We start from the raw sequence: 5,562 nt of genomic DNA, 5'->3' as shown, positions 1-5,562 counted from the left end.
GGAAGAGAGGCCCCTTGGTCTAGCAAACTTTATATGCCCCAGTATAGGGGAACGCCAGGGCCAAAAAGTAGGAATAGGTGGGTAGGGGAGCAGGAAGGGTGGAGGATATAGGGGCCTTTTTGGATAGCATTTGAAATGTAAGTGAAGAAAATATCTAATAATAAAATGTAAGATAAAAAACAAAATAAAAACAAAAAAAGAATATAAAAGAAGTATGGGAATGTGAAAGATAAATAGTAGGAACTGCAAAATCGGGACATTAAAGAAGAGAAAAGAAACTAATGGTGAAATTACTAAAAGAATGACTGGTTGTTTAAGGGGTTCCTGAAAACATGATAATGAAGTACAGCCATATTTAAAAATTCAATGATATTACAGGGCAATGGTTTGCAAAGAAAGACTCAAGGTAGTAAATCTGTACATAGGAAACCATTGCAATTCCACTTGTTTTCAATAGCATTCTACTCACACCTATAGTTATAAGCTTCTTGATATTTTATCATGCAAGGTTACAGGTTTTGCTTTTACATGCTGCACACAAAAGCAGTTATCAAGATTACTATAAAAGTTCAAATTACTAAAATAGGTGGATTTGGTGCTTAATCGGAAAACATGTAGAAAATAGAATGAATGGAGTTAAATGAAGAAATAATGAAAAATAATGTACATAAAGAAGAATCAGATGCAATATTTTAAAAAGTATATAGGAGGAATAAGGAAAGATAACTAGGGTAAAGCAGGTAGATGGGTTGACAAAAATACACAGTGGAAAATGAATGAAATTAATGATGGACATGTATGTAGGAAAGCTCTATTTCTTCATTTTGTAATCTACACACACAAAGGTGTGTATACCAACAATTGGTGAGAAAAGTCGTGGCATCCCATAACCCATTATTCTCTATTCTCCATTTCATTGAACCTGTTTTACATTGAGTAAGGTTTTAACCAGGGCTCACATGTCTTCCTATGGACCAGGATCATCTTGGCAGTTGGTCTTCGGGTGATTGTGAGGTCATACTTGTGTACACAATGGCATATTATGATGTCACAAGTAGTATATAAGGCCAGGCCAGAAGCAGCTCATGCCAGTTATCATCAGGCAGAATAGTGCAAATCGGTTACTAAAAACAGATCCAGCTTGATTAATCTAATTTCTATTGCCAGATTTCAAATTAAGATTGGTAATAGTGAGCTGCCATGAACCTCGAATTTATCCTTATTGGGAGCATTGTGTTTGCATTCATTTTCTTCATCCTAAAAGTTTTAATACAGGTAAGTTGTATATAGGTGATTGTATTAACATTAATATAACACAGTACATGGGTGGGCACATTTTTGTAATGCTATGGAAACATAGAAGGAACTACTAGATGTAGTTATTGTGGTGCCTTCCTGCCCTAAATATTTCTGACATACACTTGGTATGTTCCTTGATAGAAATTTCCAAGTTTTTATTAAGGCTTAAATGGTTGTTGTTTGTTAGAAAACAAATATAGGTCAATAATTATATGTTGAACTCTATAGAGACCATCTCATTCAGCATGAGGTAACAGGAAGGCTTAAAATACCCATTCACCAAAAATGAATTATCTTAAAATTGTGTCAGTTCTCTTGAATTCTCTCTTTACATGAATAAGTTTGTCTAAAACAGAAATCATTGCTATTGGCTTAAAGTAATAAGTGAATGATTTTACAATTGTATTTTTTGCATCTCCAAAACATAATTATGATTTCTTCATATGTTGTGGGATGATTGTTTAATGATAATTTACCTTTTTGTGAAAAAAAATTAGTCTCATGTGGTTTCATTTATTGATTTAGGATCTTTCTGAATATATTGGAGTCCTGTTCTAAAACTCCCATTCTCGACTTGCAATCTTGAAATATTTTTTTCATGACATTGACTTCGCTCAAAAAAATTGATTTAATATACAGAAGATACCCAAATTACAAATAATGAATTATTTAAGAATGTGTCACTTTTTAATTTATATCTCCTGCTTGCCTACTATACCTCTAATTTGAGCTGTTTAAATTTTACCTCTACCATGATTTTGGAAATTTGTGTTATTTCTAATTATTATCAAATTCAGTTATCAGTGTGAGTTTATGTTTGTTTTTGTTTTAACTAAAAAGCAAATGGAGAATACTTTGCCATAAGGATTAGAGATATTGCTGGTGGATAACATGGAACTTCTGAAGGTAAGACATTAAACAATGGTTTCCATTTTTTTTTACTCACTCTATGTCTGTGATGCCCTTCCACCCAAGTCCATCTATATAGCTTGTGGTAATTTTGGTCATTATCACAAGGAAGATATAATGAGGAAGTTATCCCAACTCCTAGGCTACAAAAGTCAACAGAGTTGAAATTTATTTTACAGATCACTCCGTATGAAAGGCCATCAAAGCTAACATCTACAATACATCTAAGAACAACTCCTTCTCAGTCAAACAAGAACAATGATGTGGATCTTTAGGTCAACGATTTCAACCATCTTATGATTATTACATCCCCACAAACAGTAGTCATATTCAAGGGGATCCTAGTTGATCTGAACAATGGCAACTGTCTCAAATGAAAAAACTCCTATCTATGAGAAACCACTTGGCCACATTAAGATTAGAAAAATACATACTCTGAATGTTTCAATAGGCAGTGTTTGCACAACCAGCAAATAAAATCTTAAATTAATTCACATCATTTCCTTATTGTAACTGTGTGTTATTTAGAAGTGAAGACCACGCTGATGCTCCAGAAACATATTTTACACTTATATTTAAACAATTAATTAAATGTATTTGCTAACTCCCATATGATGGCAGAAGGATTTAGAATCACAACACAGAAAAATAAAATTCAAATTGCTGAGTACTTGCCAGTTAAATGCATTTAAATTTTATAGCCAAGATGTCACAATCAGACTGCATATAGATTTTAAATTTTTATCTAAGTGATTGTAGTATGAAATTATATCTCTCTACAGCTTTTACTAATGTAAGAGGAGTTACATGAGCCTGTTTTCTATTAAAAACCTAAAGTTTTCAATCAATGAATTTTTTTAGTGAGAACTATCCTTTATCATGATTAATGCATTTTTTCAATGTATATTTCAGTGTAATTGTATGAGTCTTTAACCTCATTTGTGCTCACATTGTGAGCAAAACCACCTATGTTTCAAATAAATACAGATTAATTATAATGATTTACAATATGTCAGAATCTTGACTATAGCAAAAGAATAGCCTATAAAAAATGGCCTATATAGAATTTCTAACAAATCTATCAGTCTGATTCAGAGGAACAATAAAGGCACATTGGAGGCTTGTCTACTTATTTCAACTTGATGCCACAGAAAATGTATTTATCTGTCACTGGTGATTATGCACTGAGCTCCTGTATAAAATAGATTTAACAACCCAAGGCCAAAGCCTAGGATTCCAAATGCTATATGGGAGAGTTACTTGAATGATTGTGGAAATTTCCCAAGAGAGGGATTTTTTTTTCATGATTTTTTATTAGATTTTTTTAATGTACATTTCAAATGCTATCTCAAAATTTCCCTATATCGTACCCCCAAACCTGCTCCCCTACCCACCCACTCCCACTTCTTGGCCCTCGAGTTCCCCTCTACTGGGGCATGTAAAGTTTGATAGACCAAGGGACCTCTCTTCCCAATGTTGGCTGACTAGGTCATATTCTGCTACATATGCAGCTAGAGACACGAGCTCTGGGAATACTGGTTAGTTCACATTGCTGTTCTACCTATAGGGTTGCAAACCCCTTCAGCTCCTTGTGTGCTTTCTCTATCTTCTCCATTGGGGGCCCTGAGTTCTATCCTATAGATGACTGTGAACACACACTTCTGTATTTGCCAGGCACTGGCATAGCCTCATACCAGACACCAGTCCTTTCATCAAAATCTTGCTGGCATATGCAATAGTGTCTGGGTAGGTGGCTGTAGTGGCTACTCCTGGTTGTCAACTTGACTATATTTGGAATGAACTACAATCCAGAATTGGAAGGCTCATCAGTGACCCTTATCTAGAGACTGGGAGATAGAAGTTTCTGATCTGGATCTTGATATGGAGATCTTGAGGCATAGTGGCTGTGGATTCCAGAAGATTACATCTCCAAGTTCAAGGTCATCTGGGATTAAAAGTGTGGGAGAACACACCTTTAATGTGGGCTATACCTTCTGCTGGAGAGAATATAAGGACTTTAGAAGAAGGGAGTCTCACTCTTGCTCCCTCGCCTGCTTGCCATGTGGGACTGAGTAACTGCTAGGTCCTTGGACTTCCATTCACAGCTACTACTGAACCATTGTTGGGAATTGGACTGTAGGCTGTAAGTCATCAATAAATTCCTTTACTATATAGAGACTATTCATAAATTCTGTGACTCTAGAGAACCCTAACTAATACAGAAGTTGGTACCAGCAGTGGTTCTAGAGGAGCAGAAGTATAAGAATGAATCTTTTAAAATACTGGAGTGGGCTTGTTGATTCACCAGCACTTTCAACTACTGAAACCTCTCCAGATTCTCTCCCCCTGGGGCTCAGAGAATTTTGAAGACCCATGGTGGAAACTATATTTCAAACTTAAAGAAGCCAATGCCCTTGATTTTCTTGATAAATTGGGTGATTCAGTGTACAAAGCTTTCTACAAGATGGGGGAAAAAAGTGAAAAATTATTTTACTGGTTGGCTGCTCTTAGCATCTAGGGAAAAAATAATGAATGAAAGGAAGGAGTTGTATGATAAAATAGAAAGGCTCCAGACACAAGTAAATGATCTAAAAGTTGCTAAGTGTGTCCTTGAAGAGAATCTTCTCTCCTGCAGCCACGGAGGTCAAGTTGCAGAAAATCAAACTAAAACCCTCATTGTAAGGTTGGCTGAACTACAGCAAAAATTCAAGTATCAGCCTCAGAGTGTGTTGACAGTTAAAGTAAGGGCACTTAATGGCAAAGAATGGGATCCTATAACTTGGGATGGGGATGTGTGGGAAGACCATGTTGAAGCTGAGAATTTTGAATCTTCAGATTCTCAAGGGTTTGCCCCACCTGAGGAAGTAGTACCCTCAGCCCCCCACCCCTTGAAATAATGTCTTCCCCACATGAGGAAATTAATTCTGCAGAGTCTGATAAACCAGCAGTGACTTTCACTGAAGAAAATGCCAGACAAGACAATACTGATGTTTCTCAAGGCCCACCATTAGTTTCTTCTAGACCTGTAACCAGACTTAAAGCAAAACAGGCTTTTAGCAGGGAGGTAGAAAGTGTAGTCTACTGGAAATGACTTGGACATGCCCGATTTTCCATGGCTTAGTGTTGATGAAGGGATTTTAAAACTTGGGGAAAATGCAATGCTAGAGTGGATATATTGTGTAAAACCTAATCTTCCACAATGGGAAGGTCCAGAAGATATGCCTTTACCATCTCTATAAGACACAAACTGGTAAGAGGGGCACCAGCACATTTGAAAGGTTTTGTTCTTTCCTTTTTTCCCTTGTGCCAGACCTTAGCATTGGAGATGCTGCTGCTCAATTAGATGAATTAAAT

General features: G+C 36.1%; 1 long non-coding RNA gene across 1 annotated transcript; it reads left to right on the top strand.

The window, feature by feature from the left end:
- The first annotated feature begins 1,111 nt into the window (after nt 1–1,111).
- Nucleotides 1,112–2,687, top strand: LOC146999813 (uncharacterized). Its single transcript, XR_015046380.1, has 3 exons — nt 1,112–1,275; nt 2,140–2,205; nt 2,388–2,687. It is a non-coding gene; the product is annotated as an uncharacterized LOC146999813 (long non-coding RNA).
- The last annotated feature ends 2,875 nt before the right edge of the window (nt 2,688–5,562 follow it).

The sequence above is a fragment of the Mus caroli genome, unplaced genomic scaffold (assembly GCF_978045245.1).
Source record: "Mus caroli unplaced genomic scaffold, Mus_caroli_1 scaffold_34, whole genome shotgun sequence".
Taxonomy (NCBI): Eukaryota; Metazoa; Chordata; class Mammalia; order Rodentia; family Muridae; genus Mus; species Mus caroli.
Note: the sequence above shows the minus strand (reverse complement) of the source record. Positions and strands in the feature narration are given on the sequence as shown.